The sequence below is a fragment of the Pinus tabuliformis genome, chromosome Q (genome assembly GCF_031772625.1).
Source record: "Pinus tabuliformis cultivar Carrire ecotype Pingquan chromosome Q, CPIR1, whole genome shotgun sequence".
Classification (NCBI taxonomy): domain Eukaryota; kingdom Viridiplantae; phylum Streptophyta; class Pinopsida; order Pinales; family Pinaceae; genus Pinus; species Pinus tabuliformis.
In genome coordinates this window covers 206,343,287-206,369,383 of record NC_142296.1, presented here as the reverse complement: position 1 = coordinate 206,369,383, position 26,097 = coordinate 206,343,287, and positions in this window count along the sequence as shown.

Here is a 26,097-nt window from a genome sequence, read left to right as displayed (position 1 = left end):
TGTTTGGAGATTTTTCTCCAAAAATATTGATGACTTAGAAGCTCTAATTCTTTTGCATCAAAATCCCATGGCAGAAAAATTTCATGACCTCTTGGTCATGTGTCATCAATTTTTGAATCCTCCAGGATCCCAAACCTTGTGTTGTAGTTGTCCTTTCATCTTTGCATGTTGTTGTTCACTTTCTTTGCTAATGTAAGGCATTTCAATGAGCTCAACATTCTTGTTGGTTTTCCTTTTTCTATTGCATCTTCTTTTGGATGTTCTCCTCATTAGTATCCATATTCCATCAATCTCATCATCCAACTCTATCCTTAGCTGAACTTCACACTTGTTTTCCACATGCTACTGCAAGTCCTTTTTCATAAGAGTTATAAAACTATCTTTCAACTTTGGCTTACATATATCCTTTACAACCTATTGGTCATACTTTGTAGTGTTCTTCTCATTGTATTTCAAGACAAATCCCTCTTCTTCTAGTTCTAATTTTGCATAATGAATATGTAGTCTTTGTTTTATTATCCTCTTCTCCAAAAAATTAATCTCCTCATACAATTCAAAAAAACCATCTTGAATTTTATTTGTAACATCCATGTAATATCCATCACTTGGGTCTTCTGCCAACCACTCTTCCAAAATTTCCATCTCTTCTTTTGTGCTTCCTTCCTCTGGAATAAGACTTTCATTTAGTATTCCAATGATTGGAATCTCCTTGAGTATGTATTCATGAAGTATCTCTTCATCCTCTATAATATTCTCAACATTATATTCTTGAAGAATTTCCGCATCATCGTCATCCTTCATGGAAGCTTCCAATAACTGTCCATCTCTAATATCTGCGAACACATGCTTAAGAAAAAACTCTTCAATCTCAACCATCTCCTCCAACAACTTCATTTCTTCATCAACTTGCATAAGCACATCATCTAAGTGCCATTCATCACCTACAACCATACACAAAGTGTCATATTAAAAAATATGAGGCTTCTCATTTGATGCCTTAGCCACCACATCTCCATGTTGAATTGAATTAGTTAAATAGTTCATTAAACTGTGAAAAAATATTCCTAAACATCTCTAGCTTCCTCTTCATCAAGGAATAATCCCTTTTCAAAAACATACATTTCATATTCAATTGTTCTGATTTCTTCCTTCATTCTGAAGTATAGCCTTTATCTTAGCTTCATTTGCAATGAATTCCATCTCATGTTCTTCTTCTTCATTGTCCAACCATATCAATGGTCTTCCTCATATTCATGTAGTAACTACACTACTACACTAATATGTACTTTCAATTCAGCCATTTCCCTCTCAAATTCCTCATTGCTCATTTTATTAATGCCAGTTGTACCGAGACTTGTTTTCATCTGATTATGACTTCTCTCTGAACCCACTATATGACTATCAATAGCCATATTTACCTTTTCCTTTTGTGAACACTCCTTGTTCACCTGTGAGATACAACAAGCCTTATCCATCTTGTAACAAGTCTACTAATTGTCACAGTACCATGTTCTCCTCTTGGTAACTCCTCTATTCTCTTCTTTAGGAAATTCTACCCACACTCACTATGGAACTGCCTTTTGCAACTTCTACCTAACTTTTGCTAGTTGGAAGTTATCCTTCTCTTGGTTCCTTATAGTAGAACCTTTTGCCTGCTTTTAGAGAACATTTTCCTTAACTTCAAAATTTATTTGGATGCTACAATTTTACTTGCTCACCTTCTCTTTAGAGAACTTATGCTTTCCTCATTTCAACAATTTAATTTGCCGCTTGGTTCTGTCACAAATTCCTTCACTTGAGAGCTCTACATGCTCTCGCTTCCTCTGTCACAACTTCACTTATTGCAATGGATGTTATCTACAAATTTCCTTCTCTTCTACTTGCAAAAAAAAATTCTTTATGACCAGAATTAATATAAAAACACCATATCCATCTTTATAATATCTGTGCCAAGATCTTATCTTCAATAATACTCCTTTGATTCAGTCCACCAAACCAATGTTTCTCAAGGAGCACACATTATTTGTACTTTTTCAAAATAATCACTCTAAAAAACATTCTAGCTCTTTCAATATTTTGTAGTCATCTCCAATATCCATAGAGTGTTCAGGCTCTGATACCACTTGATGTAGGATAAATTGAATTTTCCTGCAAAGTTCAACTTTTCAATCTCGATTACATGCATAGATTTTGTTATTTACTCAATTAAACATTATTCACCACACCTCAAAGAATTTAAAATAACATACATAATAATACAAAGAGTCATACATAGAGCCTTTGGAAAATTTGCATTTCCATTAAACAAAGGAAAATTGTACATGCATAAACTCATAATCATACATTTCTCTCTTGGCTTGATTCTACATTCATTTGGCCATTTGTTTTCCCTTTAGGCTTACAATATTTATAATAACATATACAAACAAAATAAATTTTCCTATATCCATAAATCAATCCAAAAATCACTCATGCTTTTCAAGGTAGACTCACTTTTTCCTTATTGAAAAAATCTTGCATATCCATAAATTTTCTAAATCCTAAAAGCACCCCCAATAGTTTCTAAGATTTCTAAAATTTTTCTTATCCTAACAAATTGCTAATTGCTACCAAGATTTTTTCTCCTACAACCTCTCATGATTTATTTCCTAAATTTTTCATGCCTTAAAAGGAAGATTTTCTTCTAAAAAATCTTATCTACTAAATCTTATCTCTATCTATAGTTCTCTAAGAAATAAAGAAATTAAAATTATTTACAATAAGGAAATAAAATTCCTTTTCCATGTTAAGACCAGGTTTGGAGACTTGTCTCCAAAAATCTTGATGAATTAAAATATCTAATGCTCCTACATCAAGTTGCATCCAGTGCTAAACCTGAAGAACACAAAGAAAGATAATAAGAAGAAGAATATCATGGCCACAAATTCGAGCAACCAATTTGGAAGTAGCTTAGACATGGATGAGAATATTGTTTGTACATTAGTAGATAAGAAGGTGAATTTGGGTAGCCTTCAGCAACAGGAAGAGAAAGAAATGACCAAACTCTTCCATATAAAGATACAAGCCAAGAAGACAAATATTGATGCTCTGTTTGACTCAGGATCACATGCGAATCTCATTGCAACATAACTGGTCATGAAGTTGGAGGTAGAAGTTTGTGATCATCGAAACACATATCCACTGGGATGGGTAAATAAGGATGCAGAGTTGAAGGTAACTAAACAATGAAAAATTTGATTTGCTGTAAGTGCTGATTTTATTGATGAAGTCTGTCTAGATGTGGTTCTACTTGATGTATGTGGAGTCGTGTTTGGAATTCCATACATGTACATGTGTGATGCAATATTCATGATGAGAGCCAACTAGTATTGGCATGTCAAGGATGGAAAACCATTCATCATCAACACGCAACAATGAAAGTAGAAAATTTCATTGGTAAGTGCTAACCAAGCCAAGAAATTGATCAGTTCTAGAAAGATGTATGTTTTATTGTTTTTAAGAGAAAATCAGTCTAAAGAGGAGTCAAAAAGAGGAAAGGAATCCCTGGAGGGGTGTACTAAGAAAAAGAAACAACAATTGTAGGAGTTGTTACAGGCATACATGGATGTGTTCCAAGAGCCTAAATGGTTACCACCTAAGAGAGAAGTGGAGCACAAGATCCAACTATTGTTGGAATCTCGATCTCCAAATATTGGGTTGCATAGGCAGTCTGTTATAGAAGAAAGTGAGGTGAAGAAATAATTGCAGTGTCTGCTGGAATAGAGTTTCATTCAACCGAGTACATCACCATGTTGATCATCGATGATCATTGTGCCAAAGAAGGATGGGACTTGGCGGATGTGTATAGATTATAGGGCGTTGAACAAAATAACACTCAAGAATAGATGCCCCCTGCCCAAGATAGATGATCTATTGGATCAATTGCAACAAGGAAAGTACTTCACCAAGCTAGACTTAAAGTCTGGATATCATTAGGTTGGATTCAAAGAAGAAGATACTTGGAAGACCACCTTCAAAACCAGGCAATGTTTGTATGAGTGGTTATTCATGCCATTTGGCCTATGTAATGCACCAACTACATTTATGAGATTAATGAATGATATACTCTGCCCTTTTAGAGATTATATTTATGATGTACTATATTCATGAATGAAGGGAACACAAGATAATGTTACAAATATATAAAATTGATTTACATGAATCAAGATGTTAAGAAAGTCAAAGTTGAGTGTTATTGTGTAATCTATGAAACTATAACAAATCCCACTACAAAACGCTACCCATATAATTTGAATAACACCTAGAAAAAAGGGTGTGATATTTTTGAAGACAGTGCTTGTAATACAACTCAATGTCATCAAAATGGTATAAATAAGCCTAATTATCAAATAATGTAAAATACCTTGTTATGAAACTAGCTCACAAGAAGATAGAAAAGATAGATCAGTGCCTTATAAATAAGCCTCTTCGAGGAGGAAACCTCCTTTACATTACACAAATGAACAATTCTTAGATGATTCAAATGAAAAAACCTACTTTCTATATATAGGAGTCTAAGGGGTCACAATATAACCAAAGCCGACCTAACAATAATAATATAAAGGCACAAAAATAATAATAGTGGGATTCTATGGGGCACAATAATAACAATATGGGGACAATAGCGGAACCAAATAACAATAAGGGATACAATGAAAATAGTAATGGGGGAATAACCAGTATTATAGGGACTTAACATGCCCCTCTCCTTCAAAAAAAGTGTTGCCCTCAACACTTGAGTAGTTTTGGATGCTTCTGTATAAAATTCTCATCCTCCCATGTGGAATCTTCAATGCGTAAGTTCTTCCACTTGATGAGATACTCTGAAATTGATCAATTTCATAGCTGTTGAGTTCTTGTTTCTTTGACTGCTTCAGGTTCCAATATGATTTTTCCTTCCTCATCAAGTTCTAGCAATATTGTTTGAACTGGAAGCTTGTCACCTATATACTTCTTTAAGCATGAAACATGGAAAACTGGGTGCATTCTGGAAGTTGCAGGAAGCTCCAGTTTGTATGCCATAGTAACTATCTTTTGCAACACCTTGTACAAGCCATAATAATTTGGTGATAATTTATTATCCTTCTTAGTTTTCTTGAGGGACATTTTTTTATATGGTTGTAAACATAGGAATACCCAATCATCTACATCAAAACTTCTTTCACCATGATGTTGATCTTCCTGCTGTTCCATTCTGTTCTGCGCCAAGGTGAGGTTATCCTTTAAGAGTTGGAGAACTTGTTGCTGATGCTCGATGTGATCTTCCACTTCTTGAACCTTAAATTTTCTCTTAAATATGATGTGATGGATGGTGGATGATATCCATAAAGTGCCATAAATGGGGTCATTTTTGTTGCAGTATGGAAGGAAGTGTTATACCACCATTCAACCAGAGGCAACCATTTGACCCATTGTGTCTGTTTATCAGATATAAAGCAACGGAGATATCCTTCCAAACATTTGTTTACTATCTCAGTTTGCCCATCAGATTGAGGATGATAAGATGATCTATGAGCTAACTGAGTACCAATAAAAGAAAATAATTATGTCCAAAAATTTCCAGTGAAAATGGGATCTCTGTCACTTACAATAATATTTGGGTTTCCATGTAGCTTTTGAATTGTTTCCATAAATGCAGTAGAAATTGTACTCACTTTAAATGGATGAGATAATGCACAAAAGTGTGCATACTTGGTAAGTATGCCAACTACCACCATGATAACACTCTTTCCTTCAGACTTGGGTAAACCTGTGATAAAATCCATTGAAACCTCCTCCCAACATTGGCTTGGAATGGATAAAGGTTGTAATAGTTCTGGGGTCTTAATTGTTTCAACTTTATTTTGTTGGCAAACCAAACATTTTGCCACAAACATTTGAATATCCGATTTAAGGCCATCCCCAAAAAAATCCTTCTTAACCCTGTGGTAGGTTTTTAGAAATCTAGAGTGCCCTCCTAAGGGAGAGGTGTGCAATTCCCAGAATATTTGGTTTGAGTTGCGAATTGTTACATAGGTATAATCGATTGTTGTACCATAACGAACCATTTTTCTCGCTAAATGTATCAGATGTACTGGGATCTTGTTGTATCTTTTGAATGAGTGCCCACACTTCCTCGTCATTCTTCCATTCATCCCTTTCTTCGTTTATCCAGTCTAGTTGGATAATAGAAATGGCGCAAAGAAATGCTTCCACATCCTCATCCTTTCTTGAGAGTGCATCTGCCACAACATTTTTCTTCCCTTTTTTGTAGATGATTTCAAAGTCATAACCCAACATCTTTGTGACCCATTTTTGTTGCTCTTCTAAAGATAATCTTTGTTCTAAAAAGTATTTAATACTATTATGATCTGTTTTTACCTTGAAGTGTCTTCCCATTAGATAGGGTCGTCATTTCTTAAGTGCTGTAGTATTGCCAACATTTCCTTCTCATAAATAGCTTTGTGTAAATACTTTCATTTGATTGGACGGCTTTCGAAAGTAATGGATCTTTATTCTTACATTAAAACAACACCAATTCCATTTCCCGAGGCATCACATTCCACAATAAAGGTTTTTTTGAAGTTCAGTGTAGCTAAGACTGGTGCTTGGCACATTGCCTCTGTAAGATGTTCAAAGGCCTTCGTTGCTTCTGGAGTCCATCAAAATGCATCTTTCTTCAATAATGTTGTTAGAGGTGCTGCTATTCTCCCATAATTCTTAACAAACTTGCAATAATACCCTGTCAACCTGAGAAATCCTCGTAGATGTTGTTATAGCTCCAAATATCACCCTTGGTATTTGTGATGCTTGGTTTATGGCCTAGGGCAACCCCTCCTTCCAGACTTGGTCCAAATATTTTAAAAATAGTGTTTTACTCCCTGTACGCTACTTTTCCATGTGATAAAAGAATGTACACGTGGGTTAGTCAATACCCAACCCATGTATATGTGTTAAAACACTTAAAAAAATAAAATTCCCTTAACTATGGGCGGAGTTCACGGGTTTTACCTGTTGATTACCTCCTAATGCCCATGGCCCAACTATTTCCCAACTAAAAAACTAATTGGGAGAAGTATAAATAGACTTCTATGGGAAGGCCTTAAGGAGGAGAAGAGATAGAATTACTATACTGAGATTATCCCCTGACCAAGTTTGAAGTATCCCTGTGCTTCAAGCACTTCCCCAAGTTCAAGAAACCCTTGTTTCCTTGAGTGTTGATATTCTCCCACTTGCTTGAGATATCATGGTATTGGTTATGGAAGGAGGTTGTTGAAGACTGGGACTGGACAGATCTGGAGGATGGTTCCACTTGGAGCCAGAAGAAGAAGACTTAGGTGAACTCTTTCCATATCTATTATAGCTTTCTACAATAAAAAGAAACACTGTCTTGTTCCTAAGATTGACTTTGTTTATGCATCAGATGTTGTTGTTGTAATTCATGTATGAATGATTATTTTGATGTATAACTAACCATTTTCTTATATGATATAAAGTTTATTTCATTAAAATGCTTTATCTATATGCTGTTATGTGTATTCGAATTGGTTGATTTGCAGATTCGAAGATCATCAGGAGTTGCAGAGGTTCTGAACCCTGCTGGAACTACCCAAATGAAGGACATCTAGGTATGCTCGTTATCATGTAGTTTGTTTATATAAGCATGTTGCCTGAGTTTTATGCGTGTTTCTTACTGTATATTGCTTTTTCTCTATTGGGGTCCCAACCCAAAACCCTAGGGTACTTATCTCGTAACAGAATTGGCGACACCACTGGGGATAACAAACTTGTATTCCTAGTTTGGGTTGTTCAGTATCAATCAGGGCTCAGTTCTTGGTTTTCTTACTGTGACAGTATTTCCTACTCCTGTAGGAACTCAAATCTCAAGTCTGATCTTTTTGATCAGGCCTGGTTTTTTATTGTTCTTGCAAAACTCATTATATGCACCTTTGTCTGTTTATAGTAGCGTACACACGCTTGTTTCTGTTAAGTGAAACTGCATATACACAAGTTTCTTTTGTCAAAAGCGCATGTACACGCACCTGTGTTGGAACACAGTGGCATATACCATTTTTTGCATGCTTTTTTCAAATCTTTCTGCCCAGAAAGATTTGTTTCTTGGTCTGTTTGGTTTCTGAGTGGTCAGTTTCTGTCTTTAGAATTTAATTATTCAGTGAGCTTACTGTTTTGAATTCTCTTCTGCTTTGAAAAGTTTTGGCCTAGGTTTGCTTTTGAGTGAGTTTTATGATTTGTGTTTGAACACACAAGACTTCTTATTGAAGTTCTTGATTTTTCTGGTCTTCTGAAACAACAGATTGTTTTCAATCTTTGTGTCAAGCTTGATTATTGGTCTACTTGCTTTGCTTTCTATCATTTTGTGGCCTTACACCTTTTCTTGCTTTTTGAAAGTTTCTTTTTGATGAATTTGAAAGTGTTTCTTTCCTGACTTCTTGGTCAGTTTCTCAAAGCTCTTTTGCTGCTTTTGGATCGTTTAGTGCAAGTGAAGCCCTTTTTTTTCAAGTTTTCATTCATGTTGAATTGGTAACTTACAAAGTTTCCTTGTGCTTTGCTTTCGGTCTTTGAGTCTTTGGTGGCATTTTGAGTGCTTTTGAAAAGTTGTTTTCATTGCTTCTTGAAAAAGAAAAGTTCTTAAAAAACATTGTTTTTGCTTTCTTTTGCCGAGTTTGATTTTGGTTTCTTTGGTTTTGTGAAAGTGAATTGTGATTTTTCGAGATTTGCCTTTCTTATTTGGATGAAATTTTGTATTTGAAACTTGCATTCTTTTCAAACACTTAAGTTGGATTATTAAAAATTATAAACAATTTCTTTCATTTCTTTTTAGAGTAGTCTAGAATCTTGCATTATCATGTACACATTGCATTAGGGTAGTTTTGCATTATTAAAGTATCAATAGTCTTTTTAGTTTTTGTGAGTGTGAAGTCTGCTATAAGAAAAGAAAAGGAAATTTTATTTTTTTGCTTTATAGAAGTTTCTTAGAACCCAAGTAGAAATTGATTTTCATAGAAGAAAAAACAAGTGCATTTCATATAAGTTAGTTTTTCATTAATTTCTTTTGCGTCATACAAACACCATCAGTTTCATTTCCATATTGTCCCTTTCACTTAAAAGAACAACCACTTAAAATCAAGCGCTTAATAAAATAAACTAGAACTTTTTGTATTGTCATCAGAATACACCAACAAGTTTTAGGTTTATTTAGAGCCTTGGATTAGGCGAGAGGAGAGTAGACTCTCCAAGGCCACTCTAAATTGTAAAACATAGAAGTCTTATTAAAGAGTGAAATCTAATAGCATTACAGAGACCGGGAAAGCTCCGTGACTCGGAGTTGAGCACGAGGGTTCGTGAAGATAAGGACAAGAGATACTCCCTCTCTTACTTGTCAGATCCTACCTCACAACTATTCCACCCGGCTTCTGATATGAGTTGGTGTCTTTAGTTTCCTATCCTAGGGATCTACACAGGTGACTACGGAGGGGAATCCCGTGGCACCTGAGGTTGACGTTGCATCACATTCAATAGTACTTCTGGAGGGCACCCTTGCGAAGCTTGGGGGCTTGCACCGACAAAGGCTGTTGTTTGGAGGTCGGCGTAACTACCTCTGATACCTTCGCTAGGAGACCTGGGGTGTAATTACCCCAATCTATTTTTGGAAGGCCCTTACTATTAACTTTATTATATTTTGTGTCTGGTCCTAATCACCCAGAGAGGAAATACTTGGAAGTTTTTTTATTGCTGATCTCTTTAGGGACATTTTGAGTGTGTGTTCTGTGGTCCTAGTTAGCCTAGCTTTTAATTTTCTTGAGTCTTTAAGTAGATCTTATAAAAATAATTCAAAGTCACTGACTGACCATCTCGATGGTCTCGGAGACTTCATGGGCTTTCACCTATGAGTCTAGAGCCTTATCCCAGAAGGCTTAGGAGCGATTCTACCAATGGTTTTCAACCAGTGGCAGCAGGCTCATTGGAGATTGATCCTCCGCTTGGGGGCATTATTTCACAAGATAGACCTGGTATTACCACAGAGTTAGAGAGGAACACACCGGTTCTTTCTTGAGTACTCTTCTAGTCGGAAGATAGTATTGAAGTAGGAGAGCTTTCAGAGTCAGTTGTGGCTTCGAATTCTCCTCTCCCTCCTGATCATCCAGACGTATTGCTATACGTTGGAACTTTGACTCACAGACCTTCAAACCCAGGTCCACACACATCTATCCCTTCGATGACCACTGTTGGAAGCATGACATCCACCATGAGTGTTGTGAGCATGTAGACTCCCATATTTGTGCAAGGGGGAGGAACTATTTCCATCCCTTCTAACACTCCCAGCACATCCTTATTTGGGTCTACTTCCATTCCGTCGATGAGTGGAAGTTCTCAAGCTAATGCATCCAGTTTTGGATTTTTCCCTTTTGGAATGCCCTCTCAAGGTATTCCTTTAGTTCCATTGAATGTACCATCAACCGCCTCCATGTCCATGATGAGTGGATCAGCTTCTTTTCAGGGTTTCCCATTTGGAAGTGGTCATATACCACATTCCAATCCGACAGTAGGGTCTATGCCTTTTCCTTTTACAAGTCAAGGTAGTAATCCCTTTCAGAGTTGGACAAACCCTGCGGTTAGTGGGATAGGAGCTAGGAATCAGTTTTTCAGCCAACAAGGGAATGTGTCGTATTCCTCAATTAATTAATTTCAAAGTTTTCCACCCTTAGCTAATGCTTGGAACCCTTATCAGGGGTTGTCAGCTCCTTACAATACTTTGTTAGGGGGAAACTTTACCAGTTACAGAGGATTTTTTGCTGGAGTTGGTCAAACTCTAAATTTTGTTGGATTGCAAGGGTCACCTTTTGGTCCAGTAGGCTCTACCAGTTACTTCGAGTAATCTGGTGCCTTTGAAAAGCCAGGTCATTCTTTTCAGACTTTTGGGAACCCCACCCAATCTGGGTGGAATCCCCAAGGTCCTCCATGACTTCCTTTTCTGGCCACGCTTAATCTGCCAGACTTAACTAAGTTGACAAATGATCCAATTAGGTACAATCTGGCTTGGCCTCCGGTCCCAACCAAACTTCCATCAGATATTCCAAAATTCGAAGGGAAGAATGGTGAAGACCCAGGCGACCATGTAACCATGTTCCATTTATGGTGCTCATCCAACTCCCTGATTGATGATTTGATCAGGTTGAGGTTATTTTAGCGCACCTTAACCGGGAATGCGGCTAAGTGGTATAGAGAGTTTCCAGGGGGCACCTTTACTTATTTCGTTGATTTGGCTAACATTTTCTTAAACCATTTTTAGTTGCCTATCCGTTATGAAGCCGGAACTGAGCTTCTGGTCAACATTCATTAGGACACGACTACTCACATTTCAGATCATATCCAGGAATGGAGACGGAGAAAAAGGCTTACCAAAGCTGAAATTCCACTAGAATTCCATTTTGAATGGTTTTTAAAATCATTACAACCTGAGATCTCCAAGGATGTTTCTATGTCCAACATTTATTCGGAAGAGCAGGCTACCTTTCGCACCCAACAGTTAGAACTGATATATTCTTACTCTAGGACTCTTCAAAAAATCTTTGCTCATGCTCCTAGATCCACGGTTGATGTAGCCAAACTGAAGCCAAGTCCTCACACTGATGGTATGGTTGGATCAATTGATGCAAGTACGGTGAACCTTTTGAACCAATTGCAGCAGTTGTCTCTACAAACTGCTTCTTCTAACCAGGCTACACCGTCTATGCCTTCGCCTTCCCAACCTTCTTCAATAAACGTCGTTCAGGCCTCTAACCCCAAAGGAAATCAACAATTCGATGGGAAGAAGAAGGGACGAGGTAAAATGAAGAATCAGGAAGGGAAGGGTAATGCGAACAAGCCTAACAACGATGCCGGTGAGGGTAGAAAAGAGTCTAAGAAGAAAGTTAAATTTCCTGGCAAGTTATGCAATGGAGATCATTTGACTCACCTCTGCCCCAAGATTCAGGATGCTTAATGCTTGTTAGTGTAGAAAGGGTCATCTAGCTCCCAAGCTGTCCTGACTAACCCTTTTCCCCAAGGGTAGAAATTACTTGCTGGCGCGAACTCGAATGCTGGTACCTCCACAGGGGGCAACCAGGAAGGGCAGAATTCCTCAAATGTGTATATGATGAACTCACATGTCGACGTTGCCACACGTGCACACAATTACGGTGAAATGGAAACATCTAAGGCAAAATCTGTGCCCGCAACCTCAGACCCACTTCATATTGAGTGACCCTCTGTCGAGTCTATACGTTGGATACCGAAAGGTTTCACCAAGCACGCGACTATTAACCCTAATGCTAGGGCAGCCCAGAACTACTCGATTGTAGAAGATTTGGCTCAAAGTCCTTGCGCTATGTCTGCTTTAAAGTTACTCTAGTCATGTCCTTCTCAGTGAAGTGTTTTTCTTTCAGTGATCAGGGCAGTAGATCCAAAAAATTATTTAGTTCTCACTTTTGATATGCTCAATTTCCAAAAGAGACTTCCTCACCATATGGCTTTTCAAATAAAGTCTACTTACCGGAAAACTAATATTTTTCGAACAGTTATAGATGAAGGAGCTTCCATACGCATAATGTCTATGTCATGTTGGAAGGCCATTGGATCGCCTTCAGTTGTTCCTTCACCCACTCTCTTGACAGCATTTGATGGACATTATCATAGGCCACAAGGATTATCCCGGTCTTTCCTATATGTGTTGGAGGAAAGGTTGTTAATATCGAAGTAGAAATCATTGATTCCAACCTGGATTACAATCTCCTCTTAGGAAGGAATCAGATTTATGAAATGGGTGCCATAGTGTCATCTTTATTACGCATCCTTTGTTTTCCTCATGAGGGGAGAATTGTTAAAGTTGATCAATTGGATTATTCTCCAGGTGACCCTCGTGCAACTTCGGATTCTATGGTCCCATTGGTGGATAATCCTCGTCAATCTATAGAGAATTTAGGAGTAGGGATGTACTCTTCCTTGATGGGTGTGTTTGATCTTCCCCATCCTACAACTAGAATTGATACAATTTCATCATCCAAGGGCCCTTTGGACCCTTGGACCTTACCTTCATCTACGACCACATTAGATGGAGGTCAGGTTGATGGAATGGTATTTCCTATGTCTGCAGAAGAACTTAGCTATTAATCTATCATTGTATCCGCAGACAACCATCCGAATCCTTTTTCTATGGAGGAGTTAGATGGTGATGTGGCTCCAGCTTGGAACCTTGACTCAACTTCTGCCCTGGATTGCTTACATATATTTTTACTATCGGAGGAAGCAATTTTAGAAGAAGTGAAGGCTGTAGATCGACCTTTGGAAGATTTACATCATCGTTCATATTTTCTTCCTCCTTTGCAGGAAGTCGAATCCAGGTTCTCCAATTTTCTTACTAGTGATGTTTGTACATTTTCAAACCCTTTGGCTCCAACACATTTATCTGCCGAAGGTCATATGTCGATTAGATCAAGGACCGTACCTAAAACATTATCTAGGAACAAGCTGGTAGAGCCCCTTAATGGGCTCTACCTTAAGAAGCATTTTTCTTAGGTTACGAATGAGCAATGACTTCTTTGTATATTTTTTATTTTTTGCACATATTTTTCAGGAATTTTTGTGATATCAAAACGTTTTTGATCTACTTTGGCAGATGTTGATGGATGACTTGGTTTATTTCGGATTCGCCGATGGTGCTAGTCGGCACACTTGGAATCTCGCTTCCGTAGCTTGGGTGATTTATTATCCATCTGGTCAGTTGATGGTGTCAAGGGGAGTATGTATTGGTTCTGCTTCAAATAATATTGCCGAATATACTGTTGTTATTAATTTACTATCCGAAGCTATTTCTTATGGAATTGATTCGTTGGTAGTGTATCTTGACTCACAGTGGTAGTGTCACAATTAAATAACATTTATCGGGTTCGGGATCCTTATTTATATCGCCAATTTTTGAGAGTGAGGGTGTTGCAACGATCATTTGTTTATATTACTTATTTTCACATTCCACGATCTAAAAATTCATTAGCAGATTCTATCGCTAATCAAGCATTAGATTGGCATATCAATCATTCATCAAGTTAAAAACAAACATAAAAAATTTGGAACTGTATATATATATATATATATATATATATATATATATATATATATATATATATATATATATATATATATATATATATATATATATATATATATATATATATATATATATATATATATATATATATATATATATATCATAAAATTGCTAGTGTGTACATAAAGTGTTCAAAAATAATATACAAAATTGGGACTAAATGCCCATAATCATGTCCAGTCTATCTATCAACATGGCTTAGGATGAGCAGCTAAGAAGGTAACAACTGCATGCCACACGCTAAAGTATGCGGACCCAGTCTCGTGGTACTCTTACCACGCGACGCTGCATCTCCTCAGGTAGGTCTTCTATGGCTACCATCAGTACCTGGTGAAAATCTCACCAAGTTTCTTTGGATTGCATATAAGATCCTCTCTGTCTCAGTAGCTGCCTCTTCAGCACCTCTTCTGCGATGTCTGTGCCACGGGAATCCATCTGGTCTTACCGAACCCACATCTAGAACATGATCATTATGTCAGTATTTTAATCCCATCAAAAATATTTCTAAGTTCATTTTCGTGTCCGGCTCGTCGAATGCACAACTTTTCCTCTCCGAGAGAGACCAGTGATAATGTAAATATCCTCCACCTCTATCTGCAAAGGCATCTGATCAATCATAAATGCATCATCCTCAACACTGCAATAGTGGATTAGCATTTCAAGCAGACGAGTGTTGGCTTTCATGTTGGGAATTTTGAAAATTTTCAACAAGCCACATCCCCTCAATGCATCTAATTCTTGTTGGCCATTCATAACTTCATTATCAATTGTGGTATGCTCCCTCTCTCTCCATGTGATTTTCATCCTAAAAAAAATTGAGTTTCAACCATTATATTTTTGTATTTAAATTTCAAACCGCGTATACGCAGGTTCCTTTTACACACAATTGCGTGTAGGGCCGTCGTATATGCGGGTTGATAACATCCAACCCACGTATATGCCGAGTTGAAATTTTTAACATAAATCTTATAGTAAAACCTTAATAAAAATTTCTAAAAACAATCACAATGTACTGCAAGCTTGAATTGAGGGTTACCTGATGATTTTTATCCAATTTGAACGGTCCAATTCTCTGGGGGGCAAGTTTGCTCTTTTTTCTCCACAGCTTTTTCTCTCAACACAAATGACAAAAATGGTGAGTCAAAAGGTCATTTTATAGCTTTGAAATTGTCAAATTTTTTCAAAACTTGATTTTTTTTGTCTCATGAATCTTTTAACTTGTGAGCCTGGATTGTCGGTAATAGATTGTTTTTCCAGGGTATTTTGGACACTTCTTTGAGATCATTTTCGGTTCCATGACCGTTGACCCGTCATGGTAGGTATCGTTTACTCACTGGCATATAGGTTAGGGAAACCATTTTTTCCATTGCATCTTGCATACTAGCCTCCATTTTTCGATACACTTGCCATAGGGTCGGCCCCATCGTCTCTTGGTTAGCAAACCATGTTCACTTGCCGATTTTTAAATCATGATATGATGGTAGAGCCATCCTTTACATGGGCATCGTAGTTTTCACCTCACTGACATTGGTTGCCCATGTTGTTATATTGAGTAGGCTTGGGAGTCCTCTTTAGTCCTGCCAGGACTTGTGCGTTGAAGACTCATTTCTCTTTACTTCTTTGCTTCGTTCTGGCCTTATACCTAGAGGCTCCTTTGTGTTGAGTTGTACTATTGCGTTGCATATTGACTATTTGCACCTTTTGGCCTTGAGCCAGCTTCATTTGGACTCATGTTTCAGCCACTTATTTGACCATGTATTCTGCAAACTCAAAACTGCAATCGCTTAACTTCTGCAACTTGAAACACCCTTTAATCCGTGGAAGGAACAACCCTTTGAGTGTCCTTGACCAGTTTCGCCTCCTTGCATTGAGCACAGGATTGTTCCCATCCCATGAACTAGATCATTTGTTTCACTGACACTCGTCTTTTCCACTATACTATAGCATTCTTTTATTCTTTTTCCATTCCTTAATGGTTTTAATTTTGCTAGGGTCTACCTTAACACCTTCATGAGATATAATATGACCTAGATATTCCACCTCTTGTACTCTAAAGAAACATTTGGATCTTTTTGCATATAATTGTTTCTCCTCCAATAGTTTGAGCACCATGTCAACATGTTGGACATGATCCTTCCAAGACTTGTTGTAGATTAGTATATCATCAAAAAATAGTAACACAAATTTCTAAGGAAGGGTTTGAAAATGGAATTCATCAAACCTTGAAATGTAGAAGGTGCATTAGTAAGGCCAAAAGGCATGACCAAAAATTCATAATTACCCTCATGAGTTCTAAATGTTGTTTTTGGAATGTCTTCAGTCTTCATTCTGATTTGATGATATCCTGAATGAAGATCCAACTTGGTGAAGTAAATTGATCCATGCAATTCATCCAATAATTCATCAATGACAGGAATGGGAAATTTATATTTAATAGTGAGCTTGTTGAGCTTCCTATAATATGGACAAATGCACCATGATCCATCCTTCTTGTGAACCAATACTCTTGGAGCAGAGAAAGAACTTTGACCAGGTTGAATTATACCAGCTTCTAGCATTTCTGCAACCATACGTTCAATTTCACTCTTTTGGACATAGGGATATCTGCAAGGTCTGATGTTTGGAGGAACACTTGCTGGAATCAAATTAATAGCATGATCATGATCACGAATAGGTGGGAGGACTTTGGGAGTCTCAAATACCTTGGAATGATTGTCCAAGAATTTTTGGAGATCTGGAGAAATGGATGATTTTGATGAATAATTGTGAAATTATTCCTCGTTGTTCCTTCTTTAGAAGCTTTGTCATTCTATTAGAGTTGATTATCTTTCTTGGTTTCCCTGCAGTACCCCTTAATTCAAATTCCTTTGCTTCTGAAGAGAATTTCATGAAAAATTCTTGAAAATTAAAAGCTACTGTACCCAAGGATTGTAGCCATTGGACTCCTAGTAAAACATCAGCACCACCCGTTGGAATGGAAAGCATTGGGCTATTCAATACATATTCTCCCATGGATAGCTTGATATTATGGCACTTTCCTAAGAAATTTATTGTTCCTCCACTTGAAACCATCACTTGACACTCTAGTGCTGGATATAGGAAGAAATTGAATTCCTTGGCTATCTTACAATGAATAAAATTATGGGTACTTCCCGAATCAATCAACACTATTACCTTTTTATTCTTGATATGCCCTTCTATCTTGATAGTTTGAGGAGTGGTAATTCCAGTGAATACATTACAAGATGCATTACAATATATGGCTAGATTTGTTTCCTCTTTTTCTAAGGTTTGTTCCTGGTTTATATCCTCTTCTTTTGAAATTTCTTGTTCCTTTTCTTCCTCTTCTTCGCAATATAAGTAAAATAATTTCTTCTCGGCACACTTATGACCTTTAGTGCATTTGTTATCACAACTGTAACAAAGCCCTTTTGCTCTTTTTTCTTCCAATTTTTGTGGTGTCAACCTTGTAGGTTGTGGATGGCTAGGGGCTGCAACACTTCCATATTTATGATTGTGAGTGGTAGGCTTCCATGTTACCATAATTTTTCTTTCCATTTTTCTTGCCAACTTGAATGCCTTGTCCAATGAATTTGGTTCCCAAAGGCAAACCTCATGTTGGATGTTATCTTTTAAATTCCCTATGAACACATCAATCCTATACTTCTTTGGAATATCTTTTACCCTTATATTCAATTTTTGGAATCCGTATTTATGATTGTGAGTGGTAGGCTTCCTTGTTAACCTAATTTTTCTTTCCATTTTTCTTGCCAACTTGAATGCCTTGTCCAATGAATCTAGTTCCCAAAGGCAAACCTCATGTTGGATGTTATATTTTAAATTCCCTATGAACACATCAATCCTATGCTCCTTTGGAATATCTTTTACCCTTATATTCAATTTTTGGAAGTCCTCAATCTGCTCCATCATTGAACCCTTTTGTTTGAGATTTATCAACTTGCTAAAAAAAGTGTTGATTTTTGTATCCTCATAATGTGTTATCATTTCATCTGTAAAAATAGCCCAAGTGACAATTTTTTTATGAGAGCAAAGCTATCGATACCATACAAACTGATTTGGTTCCAAATACAAAGTTGCAATGCGTACCTTTTCTATGTTTTTCACATTATGGAGATCGAAAAATTGCTTGATCTATAGTATCCATGTTCTGGGATCCTTGCCATCAAACTTCCTCATATCGGTCTTTTGAATGTGGTGGTTCTTTGATCCAACGTTAGAGTCTATGAAATCATGATTAACATTTATTTTGTTCTCATCATGAATTTCCTTTACTACCCTTTCGCCATTAGTAAGCATTTCTTGTAGAAACTTTGTCAAATCTGTCTTCAAATCTTCCATGCCTTTCTTTAAATCATCCATCTTAGCTTCCACGCCATCCATCTTAGCTTCCACGCCATCCATCTTAGCTTCAATGTCATTCATCTTAGCTTCTATGCCTTTCTTTAAACCATACATATTAGCTTCTACGTCTTTCTTTAAAAAATCCATCTTAGCTTCTGTTACTTTTTGTGTGAGTGAAATTTGTTGCACTTGGTCTCGTAATTTTGATATATCATGTTGCATTTCTTCCTCTTCTTCATGAGTCATGCTAGAGATTTCAGGTTTCTTACTAGGTGTTTCCATTTTCTTTCTTCGGGGCATCAATTACCAATAATAATGCTTCACTATGACCTTTGAATTCCTTCAAACTAATTTTTCAAACCAAGCTTATGCAAAAAAAAAAAAAAAAACTACACACCATTTTCACTTTGTAGGAGTTCGATATTGAATCTGAGGTATCTCTGTAATTTTGGATCTCCAAGGTCTGAAATTTCTTCCTGCGGTAATCCTTTGAGTAATCTTTCGAACCCCACAAGTCTGATCAAGATTGGATTCTCCAATGAAGAGTTATGCCAAATCTCCCATGATGACCTGAGTATAGACTGGTTCAGTAGAGTGAACTTCTATGATGTGCAACGGGTCACTGTTTCAACCTTAGGTTTTGAAAATGATATCCAAAAAACTACAGTCTTTCCTCTTTCCGTAACTTATGAAAATTCAATCTGATGCTCAGAGAGAAATTTATGACGATTTTCCCAAGGTCACCTATTTGGAATGTAATTTGGGGGTCTGCAAAAACCCTAACTTTCTCATATTATATCTCCGCAAATATAGCGAGACAAGATCTAAAATTTCGGCCCGAGGTTCAGTGCGATTTCATCTCAAATGGTTTTTTTAGCTTCTGAAACGTCACAAAAAAAGTTATAGCTAAAATGCAACGATGTCCTATTTGGAGCAGCAAAACCCTAGAATCCAAAGCTCTGATACCAAATGTTATGAAACCAACTCACAAGAAGATAGAAAAGATAGATGAATGCCTTAGAAATAAGCCTCTTTGAGGGGGCAACCTCCTATACATTACACAAATGAACAATTATTAGATGATTCAAATGACAAAACCTCCTTTCTATATATAGGAGTATAAGGGGTCATAATATAACCAAAGCTGACCTAACAATAATAATATAAAGGAACAAAAATAATAATAGTGGGATTCTATGGGGCACAATAATAACGATATGGGGACAATAAGGGAACCACAATAACAATAAGGGATACAACGACAATAGTAATGGGGGAATCACCAGTATTATAGGGACCTAACATACATAAAAAACATAATAGAACTAGGGGGAAAAGGTGATGACTATCCAAGAATAGGTGGTTATGGTGGAAGTAGATGAGGTTGAGGTGGATGACATGGATTTCAATCTAGTTATTATATAAGGTTTTGTTTAACCTATTACAAATATGACCACCTTAGAGATTGTTCCCTACAATATTTCGCACTAATAAAGAATATAATGAATAAAAGAAATGTAAATCTCCTACAAAATGTACCCAAGCATGAAGCATTAAATTTCAAAAACATAAGTGTGGTCACTAGATTAGGAGTAGGTAAAGGGGAGGATGCACTCTTGCAAAGAAATCCTCAAATAAAACCTAGAAGAAAAAAAATGAACATGTGCTTCGATTTGACAAAACAAGGAGAATATATTGATGGGGCCATATGCATGCTTACAATATTATATGAAGAGGATGAATTTCAAGACTCTAGACATAAAAGTTAATAAAATGAAAAAATGCTTCTCTATATGAATATTTAGATAACTAAGTGAGAAAGAATTGGTAGCAAAGTTGAATGAAGATTGCAAAGATGGAGAAAAATTCATCAAAAACCCATGCCAACTATAAAATGTTTATAATCTAGAACATGACTCGGAACTTGAAGGACTTTTAATACCACAAGTTATGGTCAATTTTGGGTCCCATGTGAACATATTTCTAAAGGAAACCTAGATCAAAATGAAGAGACCTAACCTATTTATATCAAGGAACTTCCTAAAACTAGTTGATCAAAGGTTTGTAGAGCCTATTTTATTATTAAAGGGTACGAAAACAAACGTAATGGGAATATAAACCTTGGTTTAATTTGAATTCATTGACCTTGTTTAAGGAGAAAAATGTATGGAGGAATAGTCTAAAGATGTTGGGGGAGAAATATGAAAGAAATGATATCTCTAGAACGAGATAGAATAAAGATTAAGGGGAATGGTAGAGAATGATCACATCCAAATACCCCAACAATGGAAAGCCCTGGTCAAATTTGTGTGACAAAGAAGAAAATACCAGAAAATTATACCAAGTTAAATACAAGGAAGGTAAGAGCATGTTGAACCTAATGCTAGAGAATAATCATATTTAGGAACATCTTTGTATTTGGGAAAATATTTATATACTCAACTTATGATTGGAATATGGAGAACTATGAGAAGAGAGAAAGATATATTGGACCATTGAAGCTATACTTTGAGATAACCTCAAAACCTGGTTCTTAGTAAGAAACATGCAAATTGTTTATGAAAGAAATATTTAACATCAACCTAGATTATTTTCAATAAATTCAGTGTCGTCTTATTTCCATCAATTAATGTTTATAAATTTAGAATCACCTACCACACATTTTGATGAAGTGTTAACAAATGTAATAGATTAAAGTTATCTATAAAATTTGGTACAACCTTTACAAGAAAGGTTTCTCATTGGCAGAGTAATTATAGCCAAAAGTACTATATTTGTAACATAGCCACAACATATTTTATTGAAATATTTTGATGAGGAAGATTAACAATAATTCAATCTTTAATTTGGTTGAAAGAGATGTAATCATGATTATGGTGAATAGTGAATAAGTATTGAGTATCATGATGAATGGATATGCCCACACATGTTTTCAAATACATTGAAAGAACTATCATGCAAATGGTACAAGATTGAGGGAGCAATAGGAGATAATAGAAATGGGAGATAATTTAAAGAAAATTTTGATTATTTATTTTTCCTTTGTTTTAGTAGTAGAAGAATTAAAATAATTAGTCCAAGAGATGCACACATCCATATAAATGTTGACCAACAAAATTGTAGAAGGGAAAGTTGAAGTCTGACACATGGTTGACATTGAATTACAACAAAATAATATCAAAAGGACAAAATAAAAATTTCTTCATAGAATGAAGAATAGAGATGAAAAATGAATATTTTATTGGAAAAAGCTTCATGTGGAAGAAATAAGATCTAGAATTTCAAAAGAGGTAAAGCATCTACTCAACATGAGCAAACAGTAATCCCTAGAAAAAGAAGAGGGGGGACATAGAAGACCCACTTGTGTATAGCGAGGTAAAGGAGGGAGAAAGGAAGATGAATGAATAGAGAGTAATAGTGTGGATAGATGCATAAAAATATTCAAAGGATTATGATGAATGATAAAAGGTGGCAAAAACAAGAGATTACTTATCTAAGAAACAAACAATAGAGATAATTGATTTTTTTAAAGAATAATAATGTATAGCTACATGTGGCCTTAAATCTTTGAAATATTTGTTCAAGAATGAGAGAAGTGAAAATTGACCTAATACACGATATAAAACTTGTAAAAACAAGATGTTACAAAGTGGCATAGATGAACAAAGGAATAGTACAAAAAGAGATTAAAACCATGCTTGCAATAGGAATCATTTACCCCATAGATAGATATCCTATGGTTTTGTAGCCCAAGAGATAAGGTCCCAAAAGGTCAATATCTATGTTTAATTTAGATTATTAAATAAGATAATGATCATGAATCATTTTCTAGCTCCCTAGTCCATGAGATAATCAATCGGGTAGCACGTCATGAATGTACCATTGCTTGATGGTTTTTCTAGATAAAATGAAGCACCCATTGCTAAATAAGATGATGAAAAAGGCTTGTCAATGGGGTGTATCTATGGTGGTTGGGATGAATTATCCTCCCGAATCAAGGTCAACTCTAGCAAGTTACATGATGAACTTTGTTGTAATAGATTTGAGCCTTATTGTTGAGTCTAAAGAATCCCTTAAGGATCATAACATGTATATTCATCATATAATATAAAGATATTTCTCATGGAATAAATTAGATGATGAAATACCGCATTTGTTATGGATTTGGTGATTAACATTCATTGATAAATGCAACTTCTTCCTTTCTTAACCCCATAATACAACCAATATTCTTTCCATTCAAATACTTAGTATTTTTTATCATCATGTAGGTTGTGGATCTTCCTTTTTACCCATTTGTATCCTGCATGCTTCACAACTGAAAAAATGTAAAACACTTAATCATTTTTTTTCTATGCAGGTTGCAGGTCTTCTTTTTTACCAATTCTTCCCACATCCCACATCATGCATTCATAACTTTTCAACCTATAACGCTCAAAATGTACCATGTTTATGTGGGTTGTGGGACACATTTTTTTTCCATATCGCCACATGTCCTCCCTTTCACTCAAAACAACCCACAAAGCTCCATACTTAACCATTTTTTGGTTAATCATTTCTTTATCACGGGGGTGTGGGATACCTTGCCTACACCATACCCCATACTGCATCTTGCATTCCACATCCATTAAACTCCTGATGATTTTACCAAGGCATATTAAATTATCACAACCAACACATACTTCACATGATCTAAATTCACTCCTATAACGAATAAGGATCCACTGAGATCCAACTATATTTTCAAATTAAAGTGGAAATTGTTATTTATGAACTACTTGTCACCACACCCATTCACATATAGGAAGTTAATGATATACTTAATACCACCAAAGTCATCAATTAACTAGATTTTAATTCATTTTCTCATTGAATATTGATTATAAGTATTAAAAGAAAAATGATAAATACAATAAGAGAATATTTTTGTGAAGACATTATTAGCACACTTGGGTGATAGTGTTGGAAAAAATACTGAGAGGGGGGGGGGGGGGGGTTGAATCAATATTATCAAATCAATAAAACTTTTTCATTTCCATACTTAGATACATATACGCTACTTCAGTTAATGGAATCCACGTGTATACGCAACTGTGTCTAATGCAACTAGCGTATATCCAGAATACTTATGATTCAGTTAATCCATTAAATGTTGATCTTTAGTTAGTGCATCAGAACTTCATTAACCATATGTATAGTAAGCAGGTGCAGTAAAACAGAACAGATCATCACACACAAGAAGCACACATGAAGACCATGATATAAGGTGGAAACCCAATGTGGGTGAAAACCACCTGCTGCAAGTCGTCTCTATCTTATTTTAATAAGAAACTTCATTTTACAATAGTTCTGTACTGGTGCAGTCTTATACCAGTACGCAGGCTTCTACTTGCAGAGGGCTACAACCCTCTCTTGTTTTCCAGACTCTCCTAGATGGGAGCTACAACCCCCTTAGCTCTTGTACTAGCTGATCCATTTACTAGTACGTAGGTGCCTGCCTACTGAATGCTCCAATCTTCACTCGTTCTCTAGCTGCTACTGGAAGGAAGCTACCACCCCCTTTGCTCTTGTACTAGCTGATGTACTAGTACGTAGGTGCCGGCCTACAATCTCCTTTCATCCTCCAGGGACCACATTTCGTACATTTTCAGACTGGATACTCTTGAAGCAAAACACTATAATATAAAGGCCACGTTTCATCAAATTTTCATACTGGACCCATAAATATCATTGAAGCACAAAACAATCAATACTAGCATCATCAATTTCTGAATCACTGAAACACTGAAACCCTGTCAACAACACAGTCACCAGAACATAGAGCAGAACACTGAACTCTGCAACAATATTCAGAACTAATTGTATCATCAAAATCATGCATCAGAGTGCATACTCTACTTGGAAGTGCTGAACCAGCGTGTATACGCAACTTCACCAAGGTGAACCAGCGTATATGTCATCAATTGCTTACTTATAACTTGATGCACTTACTATCTTCAGACATATCCAGATTATTACATATACAAGGATAATATGTGTGTTAGCACCCAGATCTAGTCCATCAAATCACATAAATATAATTCATTATGATCCTGATCCAATATTATTTCTCATCCATCAATACTGAAGCTAAACACAATCAACCAAACAGGATATGCAGAATATTGACACCTTTAAACTGTCATCAGAACTCATCAACAACCAGAACCACCTGTAACTTCAAACATCATAGCTCAAATGGTATATGCTACTACAATGAACCAAAACCGCGTACATACGCGCTTACACGAAAGCCAACCCGTGTACAGATCTATAAATATTCAATCATGACTTGCAGCGATTTCAAACTTAAGTTATACCCAGTTCAGATCATTACATAGATCTAGAATAAACATAATCAATCATATAGAGATAGTTCATTTCAAACCATTTGATCCCGATCTATCCTTAGATCTTGTTCTCCATCAATCGGTGATATCCCTCCTTAGCTCAGATCAAGCAATGCATTATCAACCCATAACCTGCATACTGGATCTCATACTTCATCAGATATTCAAGACTTTTTCCCTGCAATTGCCTAATGATCTTATTCCCCTTTTATAGTCTTAGGCCTTGCTCAATACCATGGTTCAAAACCATAACAAACCAATACCATGGACCCAATACTTGGGATCAACACTTCTGATGCGATACCATGGTCCAAAACCATAGGTTCAAATACCAAGGACTAACTACCACGGACCAAAAGTAAGTTATACAATATATACGCGCTTTTCCTTGCGTGAAAGTGCGTGTATATGCATACGCGCCTTTGTAACGTCTAACCCACGTGTATACGCGGTTTAGTCTAGATGAACCTACGTATATGTCTTTTCCTTCATTCTGAAAGCCTGTACTGAGATCTGTCACCAAAGAGAGTTGCCATCAAGGACAACACCTGTCTCATAATGCCAACAATCTCTCCCTTTGGACTTGATGGCAAAGCTAACTTGTCACACTTAGAACTATCATCTGATTCCTTTGACTGTCGTGCATCCCATGCATTCAGTCACATCTGATATCTCTTCTGAAGATTCATCTAGTTATAAATAAGTGAGATGTTCTTCTATGAGTGGGTTGCCATCAAGTACAACTCATGCATCATAATGCCAACAATCTCCCTGTTTGGACTTGATGGCAACAACACCAAATCACTCTCCCCGTTTGACATCAAGGGCAAAGGGCGGACCAATATATTCTCTTTCCTTGATAAACATTCTGCTGTCCATACTCCCCTTGAGTACTTGCTGAAATCTCTGAATGAGCTCTCCCTTTGTATATGCCAAGATGTACCAATCTGTCCATGCTCCCTCTGAGTACATGCTGAAGGCTCTGCTCTTGCTGAAGTGTGCTGTCCGTGCTTCCCTTGTCTATAAGCAAGGTCTGCAAAAAGATGTTATACAAGAACATGACTCTATACATCATAAGTGACCTTCCTAGTACCAAAACTCATACATACATCCATCTCCCAACCTAGTGGGGATATGTCAATATTGACTCATCCACCCAACCAA